This window comes from Elephantulus edwardii, unplaced genomic scaffold, assembly GCF_000299155.1.
Source record: "Elephantulus edwardii isolate Elephantulus edwardi_28Jun2011 unplaced genomic scaffold, EleEdw1.0 scaffold00335, whole genome shotgun sequence".
Taxonomy (NCBI): domain Eukaryota; kingdom Metazoa; phylum Chordata; class Mammalia; order Macroscelidea; family Macroscelididae; genus Elephantulus; species Elephantulus edwardii.
This window is the reverse complement of record NW_006400085.1, coordinates 1266790-1276732: the sequence shown is the minus strand read 5'-3', so window position 1 is coordinate 1276732 and position 9943 is coordinate 1266790. Positions and strand designations below refer to the sequence as shown.

The window sequence follows — 9943 nt, the reverse complement described above, 5'->3', positions numbered from 1 at the left end:
TGATACTTCCTTTTCCTGACAGACATAGCTTTCCTAAGGCTCCAAATCTTTACAAGAATAAACTGTCAAATTCTTGTTTCAGAATAATGTATGATTTTAAACAGTCAATCTTTTGGATAGTGACAAAGTGCTTAACCACTGTGCCATTGTAGAATGTGTATGAGTATCCAAGGGGAGGGAAAGAATGAGAGTGAGCAGAGGGATGAGGATGGTCATGGAGGATTTGGCTAATCATAAGGTCGTACAATTTATCTATCTATCTATCTATTTATTTATTTATTTATTTATATGTTGTAAAAATCATTATTGTTTCATTTGGTCTAAGGATTGGGTGAGGGGCTTCTGAATGGATTAGATTCTACATCTGAGTAGGAAAGAGAAGCTTGTTGCTGATGGCAGGGGGATGCAGAGATCCCCCTTGCAGGTCCCCACAGACCTCCAGTCATGCTTGAGATACTTGCCTAGCCCAGCCTGGGGGCCACTCAGTCTTCTAATGTCGGTCTGATGGTCATCCATCTTCTTCAGCAGTTTCACTTCCTCATCCAGGAAGTGGTTCTCCAGAAAGTCACAGAGACAGGGGGGTCAGTGTGGGCAGAACCCGCGGTGTGCAGATCCAGAAGGGCCTGGTTCAGGTTCTTCTCCAAGGCTAGTGTTGCTTCCATGACCTCCAGGGTTTTAACCCTCTCATGCTGGGATTGCTTCTGGATATCTTGGAAGAGGACAGGGCCACCATGCTGGTTTTGCAGCTTCACGAGCCACTTAGCACCCTTTCACTTCTCCCTCTCCAACTCTCCGAAGAAGTGTTTCCACACATTCCAAGACCACATCATTGCAGTCAAAATAACCCAGGGAGAGGTAGGTGTAAGAGGCCTGCTTGTGCAGGTTGACCAGATGGTTGATGTCAGTGTCCACTTTGGCCAAATAATTTGATGGATCTGAGAGCTCATAGTCAAGATTTTTGGGGCTAACAAAAAAACTGTATTAGCTGGTCTTGAAAATAGGCGATGGCTAAGATGGTCCCGACGTTACACCTGGAGATGAAGTTGGAGGGTAGTCAGAGGCTGGAAGGGGAGAGTCACTGGGTCTGTTCGTCCAAACACTGTTGAAGCAAGAGACAGATCCATGGGACCTCTGGGGAACTCAAGGTCATACAATTTGATAGGTGGGTGGAGGGGTGGGAAAAGGAAATGGGAATGATCCAGTGTGAAAAACAACATATAACAACTTTGGAAGTAAATCAGTAATGCAAATTTTATTTAAAAAAAAATTAACCGATTAAAGACATAAAATGATTATCACAGAATATTGTTCAATATAGATTCGGAGGCACTATACAACAGCAACAACAATTGATGTACAAGTACCAACAAACATAAACATGATATAAGATCACAAGACAATGTTTCATTATGTTAGTATGAGTCAGAGTTGATATATAAGCAACTAAAAACAAATGAAAATTATTAAAATCTCTTGTCTTATTTATGAGTATTTAGTAGGATTTATAGCTTCAGGGTGATTCAAACCACCAGACAAGCATGGCCTTTAGATTAACAGCACATTTCTCTATACAGTAGACTCTGAGAGGTCCCTTAATTTGTCTTTGTAATATTTTGTTTTATTTTTCTCAACTAAGCACTCTTTCAAGGAAGAGTCATTCATGCCTAGGGATATTTGACAAGTATCACAGTTACCATTGAATCACTTTTGGTAATGATTATTTTCTTAATGCAGTGATCAGCAAGGCTCTGAATATGTAATTGATGAGTTTCTATTCCACCTCTGGACAGAACTCACCTGTACCATACAATTTAAGCTCCCCTGCAATGAACCAACAGTGATTCATTCAACTTGCAGAACGTCTTCTAGAAGAGATTGCTGCATGGATTTTTTAAATTTTTTCCGATGGAGGTAAGGGGATAGGGACAATTGAAGAAGGGATATATTTAGTAAAATTTTATAGAAAACCTCAGGGAGTGTGGAATAAATCTCTCAAAAAATCATGGATCACATGTAAATCATTTATGCTGCTGAAGAAAAAGGATGGCAGCTCCTTCCTCAGAACCTATTTTCCATTCCTACATTTTCCTTCATTGCTGCTTCACAGTGAGATGATGCCTTGGAGCTTTTTTGAATGTCAGATTATTGCTGTGAAATGTAATTCAATATAAGGGCAGACCAAATTTATGGAATGCATTTTATGAGAATATCCCAAAGGGCTTTATGTAGTGGTTATAAAATTGTGAAACACATTGTGGAACAGATTTAATTTTGAAAGCAGTTGAAAATATATATTAATGATTTATCATCATTATTCCTCATCCAAGTTCTTTAGCATGACTAATTAATGACTCTACCTGCAATTATTTTCATCCAAGTACTTCTTCATGGAATTCAATCTGATCTTTTACCATGTAATTGGAAAATCAAAATAATGTTCTGGAGGGTAAAAATATAGAATTACTTCAGACAAAAAGCCATACAATTTTGCTGCTAGTTTTCTCCTAATTCCCTGAGTATCTTCTCAGCCTTTACCTGTTCATTGATCTTTGATTTGCTTAACAACTTGTACTACTTAAAAAACTAATATTAAAGTAATATAAATTTTAAATAAAGTTATCAGCCTTGGTCAAGCAAGTGGAGCTAAAACTACTGGGTAATTTGCCATATCCAATTCATATCCTATATATACTTTGAGACTCAATTTAAAATCCTAATTTTATTTAAAGTAAATTATGATTATCCCTCACTTTGCATCTCACCTCTCCTCCATCAGGTCACTGTAATTAAGATGCAATTGATGCATTGCCCCACTATAGTGAGAAATCTTGATTCATCTCCCAGTCAGGTGTCTAGCACCCTAACTGTCAGAGTAGAAAATACTATTAGTAGAGTTAGTGCTACACCGAGTGTAGGCTTCCAGCATATGGCATTTTTTGCTCACACTGCTATGTGTAGTTTAAGAATTTTATTTGATAAGTGCGAGAAGTTATACTTTTTAAATTTTTTTTATTATTATTAATTTTAATGAATATTTAGAGCTTTTGGATTTCCATTCATTTATTGTTGCACTTTTTTTCCCTGCCCACCCCTCCCCTCCAGTTCATTCTTCTCTTTGAAAAGTAAAATAAAAATTCTTTCATTGTTATACAATATTTCCCCCAAGTCCACTCCACTATGCAGCCTTTGTTCTGGACTCCTGTCATGACAATAATACCTAATCAAATATCCCTTTTAAACTGTTCTCTCTCTCATCTGTTTCAATGCCATATACATAATTTACCTCATCTTTCTTAGTTTTCCCCCAACCTCGATGTCAGTCCCGTTTTACAATAGTCTCTTAAGTGCTCAATATGACTCAAGAACTGTTTTACTCTGTGAGCTACTGACAGCTCTTTTATATTCCAGAAACAAGGTAATCTATGGACAAATTAAGATAATCACAGAGGAAGATAGAAATTGGAGTGAACCATGTCTAAAATCCAGTCTACTCCTGGATTTATTTTTCTAGTTACATGGCTCTGTAAATATATTAAATTATTTTTTAGCTTATTTTTTGTAGCTCAAAGAATCCTAACCATCTTCTGTTGAACGATACAATGTTAGGCTTATGGGGACAATGAATGAATAAAGGAGAAAGCCAGCATGGATGCAGGTAAATAAATAGTTGTAGGACTTACCTGACCTCCTGTACAACTCAAGGTAAGTAGATGCCTAATGTATAAACAAAGTAGCAAATTCAGACCTAGTCAATGCAGGTGTTGTATCCAAGGCTCAAATTTGATGAACACAGCATAAAGTCAGATATTTTAATTTGTTGTAATATCTTCAGGCTATGTGGGCAGTGTTTAATGGTGTTTCAGATTGTTTACTTGGACTCCAAAAGACTATCCTAGGCATATTAGACATAAGACAGTATGAAAAATCCCAGCACCAATTTTTAATGAGCATATAGTTCCTATAAGGAGCTCTGGAGGCCTAGTGGCAAGAAGTTGCACTGCAATCCGAAAGGTACATGGTTCGAGGCACCAGCTGCTCCTCTGGAGAAGGATGGGCAACCAGCTATGGGTTGGTTCTGACTGTACAAAACACAGTAACAACAATAACAATTTAGTTTCTATGATCCTTCTTGTTTTGGAAAGTGTTTCTTAGCAACTATAAGAGGCTGAGTCTTCAGGGTTACTTATCTCTTAAACTGTGAAAGATAAAGTATATAAATTTAAAAATCAAGATGTGCCTATTTGGAGCCACAGATGTAGTCAATATGATTCCTGTGCACTCCATCAAGTGAAGTCCATGTGTAAATTCTCATTTTGTGTTTCTTAAAAAAGGTGTTTGCTTCAAACTATTCCAATTCAAATCATTGAATGTACAAAATTTAATCATTCACTGCCTAGTCACATTTCTCTAACCAAGTCCATGCTTTCTTTTCGTCCTTTTTAATTTTTTATTGATATTTTAATGAAAGTTTATAAAGAACTTGGATTTCCATTCATTCACTTATTCTTTCATAGTTGCACATTTTCCTCCCTCTCTCCCCTCCCCCCAGTCTCTCTTTTTTTTAAAAAAATAAAAGTTATTTCATTTTAAGTCCATGCTTTCTAAGTGCCATTGCTACTTAATTGTTTCAAATTTTCACATTCTACTCACCAATTAATGCATTTTGATCACATGTTTGATCAATTTTGGACTGCAAAAACTTACAGATATCCTCAATTTCTTCATCCTTGGCTTTAGTTGTTGATACATATTTGTGAATAGTCGTGTTAACAGGTCTTCCTTGGATGCTTATGGATAGTACCCTGTCACTTACAGCATTATACTTTAGAATAGATCTTGGAAGTGTCCTTTTGCTTATGAATGCAACACAATTCTTATTCAATTTTTCATTCCTGTCATAGTAAATCATATGATCACATAATTTAAAGTGGCCTATACCAGTCCATTTCATTTCACTAATGCTTATAATAGCAATCTTAATGCTTTCCGTTTTATTTTTCACAACTTCCAGCTTCTTACATACATACTTTATATATCCCATCTTCCAATAATTTATGGGTTTTTTTCACTACTTCTTCTTCATATTTGAGTGACTTCCCATCTGATCTTTACCTCTAATACTATAGCTACCCACACTGCTCTGTTCATTGGAGAAGCTCATTATCAGCAGTCAGAATAAAGATAGATGTTGACTGTGGAACAGACTATCAATTGCTCATATGGAAGTTCAACTTGAGACTGAAGAAGATTAAAACCAATCCACAAGAACCAAAATATAGCCTTGAATCTATCCCAACAGAATTAACAAAATAACTAAGAACAAGTTTGAGGCATTGATCACCAGTGATTGAAGACCAGATGAGCTGTGGGATGAAATCAAGGATGATACATGAAAAGAGAAAAAAGTTATTACAAATATAGAGCAGAAAGCAAAAGCCAAAATGAATATCAGAAGAAACTATGAAAATTGTGTTACACTTTTGAGAAGACAAAACAAAGGGAAGAGATGTATCAGTTAAACAAACATAAGATTCCAAAGAGCAACTTGAGAAGACAAGGTAGTCTAATGAACTATACAGAGAATTGGAGTCAGAGAATAAAAAAGAAAGAACTCTCTTGACATTTTTCAAGCCAAAAGAACTGAGCGAAATTTAAGTCTCAAGTTATAATACTCAATGATGCCATTATCAAAATCTGACTCATCGAAGAAGTATCATATAGACATAAGAAGATGGAAGAAATACACAGAATTATTTTATTAAAAAGAATTGGTCAACACAGGAAAACTTCAGGAAGTATCATATGAATAAGAGCCAATGGTAACAAAGGAATAAGTTCAAGTTGCACTGAAGATGCTGGCAAAAAATAAGGACTTAGGAATAGATGAGATACTAGTTGACACGTTTCAAATGACAGATGCAACCCTGGAGGTGCACATCAGTCTAGCCAGGAAATTTGGAGGGAATCTGCCTGGTTGACTGACAAGAAGATGTAATATTTGTTCCCATTCCCAAGAAGAGTGATCCAGCAAAATGTGAAAATTATGAAAACATTTTATTAAAATATTGTTAAATATCATTCCGAAACAACTGGAACAGTACATTAATAGAGAACTGGAAGAAGTTCAAGCTGGGCTTATATGAGGGCATGGCACCAGGTATATCTTTGAAGATGTCAAATAGATCCTGGCTGAAATCAGAGAATACCAGAGAATGTTTATCTGAGATTTATTGGCTTATGCAAAGGCATTTGACTGTTGGCTCACAAAAAACTATGGCTAACATTGAGAAGAAGGAGAATCTCAGAACAATTATTTGTGCTCTTAAGAAATCTATAACTACATCAAGAATCTCTTTTTTGAATGGAGTAAAGGAATGCTACATAGTTTAAAATCAGAAAGTGTGTGCATCAGGAACATACCCTTTCTCCATATCTATTCAGTCTGTATGTTGGACAAATAATTCGTGAAACCAGACTCTATGAAGAAATATGTGGCATAAGGATTGAAGGAAGACTCATCACCCACCTGAGTTATGCAGAGAAAAACCTTGCTTACTGAATGTGAGGACCTAAAACACTTGTTACAGAGGATCAAAGATTAGAGTTTTTTATATGGATTGCATTACAATATCAAGAAGACAAAGTACTTATTACTGGATCAATAGGCAGCATCATGATATATGGAGGAAGGAGTGAAATTATCAGTTTTTTCATCTTACTTCAAACCATAATCAACACCCTCAATTCTAGCAGATGGTTTATCAGTAGACCTACAGCTTTGGGCAAGGCTGCTGTCATGGATCTCTGAAAAATACTTAAGAGCTATGATGCCAGTTTTATAAGTAAAATGTGTCTGATTCAGGCTGTGGTCTTGTTTCTGAGATATGGACAATGTATAAGGATCATAGAAGGAAACGTTATGCCTTTGAATTGTGATGTTGGAGAATAGTACTGAATATTCCATGTACTTACAAAAGAATAGAGTCTGTCATGGATGTAATGCAACCAGAATGTTCCTTAGAAGTGAGTATGGTGAAACTTCATCTCACTTATTTGGACATTTATCAAGAAAAAAGTCAGTCCCTGGAGAATGACATCTTACTTTGTAAAGTAAAGGATGTGGGGATTAAGACCTTATTAGAGAGCAAGTGGATAATTACAGGTTTCAAGCCTCTGTGATGTTGTGCAGACATGGGAAATTGAGGTCTAAAAGGAAAAGAGGAGTCATCCTTCAGAGTAATGAGAACAGGTCAGTGGTAAAAGACTATAGATGGGGTGGAAAGGTTCCATACCACAGTATTGGCAACATCTGGTGGTAGAAGTAGTGTAGGAGGGGGCTCAGAGAAGAATGCCAAGAAGTATAGAATTAAAGGCTGGTCAGGTGAACTAGGTTCACCTGACTCCCAGTGAAATACAGCCCCAAGTTTAGAATGGAAGTCCCTGCCTAGCAGCAGAGTTGGGCTTGTAGAGATAATTAGAAAGGAATGGGTAAGCATTTGTCAAGGGTAATGAGGAAAGGTTGAGTGTTAAGAGGCTTAGAGGGAAGGCCATTAATCCCTATTATTGAGGCCTGGGAAGGGAAAACAGAACCCGAGAAAGAAGGGAGTACTAAAAAGGTAGCCCCTGTGTCAAACAGAAAGGAAACTGGATTACACTCTATCTGAAGGGTTACCCTGGGCTTGACAAGGGTGATGGGAGTTGTAGAGCTTGGGCATCTTCAATCTTCAGTGGCTAGGTCCAGGAGGTTGGCCAGAATGAGGATTGGGTCTGGTGGAGGGGCTACCCTACTGTGGCTAGACACCAAAGGGCAGTCAGCCTTCCAATGGCCCAGTGTCTTACAGATAGGGCAAGGTCATGGTGGAGGGTGTAGTTTAGGGCAGCTGCTAGCCCAATGGCCCTCTTTGTTACACTTGAAGCACGCACCAGAAGATAACTGGCTTTCTGTATAAGAAGGAATTTTCTGACACTTCACTGCTGCCAGCTGCAAGGTGGCTATCAGAGCTTGGGCTTGCAAATTAGTTTTCTTTCAGGCACGAGTCTTCCTACAAGCTTCTGCCTACTCCTCTTGGGCATTGAAAACTTTAAAGGGCATGTTTACCAGGTCTTCAATGGGAGTTTGGGGGCCATGTTCAGCCTTTTTTAGTTTCTTTTTTATGTCAGAGTCTGACTGGGTAATAAAATGAGTAGCTATGGCAGTGGCCTCGGCTGGGGAGATAAGGTCTAAGTGGGTGTACTGGGTTAGGGCCTTGGTGAGGCAGTTAAAAAAAACAGCTGGGTTTTCATCTCTAGTTTGGTTAATCTCCCTGAGTTTGTCAAAATTGACTACCTTATGAGAGATGACATCTAAGCAGGCGAATAGGTACTGAAGCATGCAGTCGTGTCTGGCTCAACTTTCTTTTCCAATAGCTGTATCAACCTGGTATATCCAATCTGCCTCTTGCCAGGGGACAGAGTCAGGGGCCAACTGGCATGATGCTATCTGTTAAATACATTTGGTCTGCATGTTCCTGGGTGGCAGTGAGAATGCACTCTTTCTCATCTGGTGTTAGAGTAGAGGAAAGTACAACAAAATGGTCATGCCAGGTGAGATCATAGGTCTGAGTCAGGTACCAAAACTCCTTGATATAGGTTGTGGGCCTTTGGAAAATGAGCCTAGATGGTTGGGGGTTTTGTTTTGTTTTCTGATTTGGGAAAGAGGTGAGAGAGAAAGGCACATGAGCCTGAATAGGACCTTCAAAGCCTTCAACTTCCCAGAGGGGCAGAGGAAGGACTCAATCTAATGAGACTGGGTGTGGCTAGCAACAGAAGAAATAGGGGTGGGAGTGGCCTAGTCAGGGTTGATCAGAGCAGAAGGAGACAGAACAAATGAAGAACAAGGAAGAAACTCAGTTTGACTCGGGTGAGCAGTGGGTTCCTCAGGGGACGCTGGATGGGGGGAAAGGAAGGCTGAAAGAGGAAGTCTACAGAATCTGAATAGGCAGTCTCCCAGAAGGGAGAAGGATGAGTCCTGTGAAGCAGCAAGGAAAGGGGATGATTTATTGACGGAAGACTTAATCAGTAAAGGGGTTTCAGCTAAGAGAACCTGCACAGGTTGGCAGGCCTTGCAGAAAGAGGGACAGGAACATATGCAAAAGAAAGCCTGGACATATGGGATTTCTGACCATCTCTGAGTGCACTTGTAGAAATTGTCAAGATCTCAAAGGGTATTGAAATCAAAAGTCCTGTTCTTAGGTAACCAAGAGTAGTTATCTAACTGGTATTGTGGCCATGCCCAGTAACGGTAAAAGATTAGTCTCTTGGGATAGAGGTCTTCATCCAGACCCAAGTTTCGAGAGAAGGCAGACAAAAGACTGTCTCTTGGGGGCTTAGACATTTGACTACCTATGGTGTTCAAATCTGTGGGCAAGGAAACCAATATTTCAGGGCATCTCTTGGAAATCAGGAGTCTCAGATACAGAAAGGTTATAAATAATGTGAACATCCCCTACTGCAATTGATAGTTTGGGAAGAAATGCTGGGTTCTTCTGGAGTGGGCTCCTGACATAGGCATGCAATTTTTGGGTATGCACAGACAAGAGTTCAGTGCAGACAGATATGAATCCCAAGGGAATCCAAAATGCCTGGACTGAAATGCTGGAATGCCTAGAATGGAGGCGAATGCCTGAACATTTTTACAAACAATGAAGTCTAACTTTAGAAGTCTCCAGGTAAAAAGGAAGGGGGATACAGACATAAGAACAAATGGGGCAGAGATTATCCAGTCAGCAACCACACACAGAACAAGAGAGGAGGAGAGAAGCCAGATATTACATTATCATTTGAGTGTCTTGACAATGCATGGGCTGATAGGTTCAAGAGAGAGTAAGGGGAAAAAAACTACACTCACCCTGAAGGAGGAAGAGGGTGTAGCACACCTTAACTCATCTCCCAGGTTTTGTGCACC

General features: G+C 38.8%; 1 pseudogene; it reads right to left on the bottom strand.

Moving 5' to 3' along the window:
* Nucleotides 1-351: 351 nt before the first annotated feature.
* Nucleotides 352-8371, bottom strand: LOC102852349 (annotated as a pseudogene).
* Between the last annotated feature and the right edge of the window lie 1572 nt (nt 8372-9943).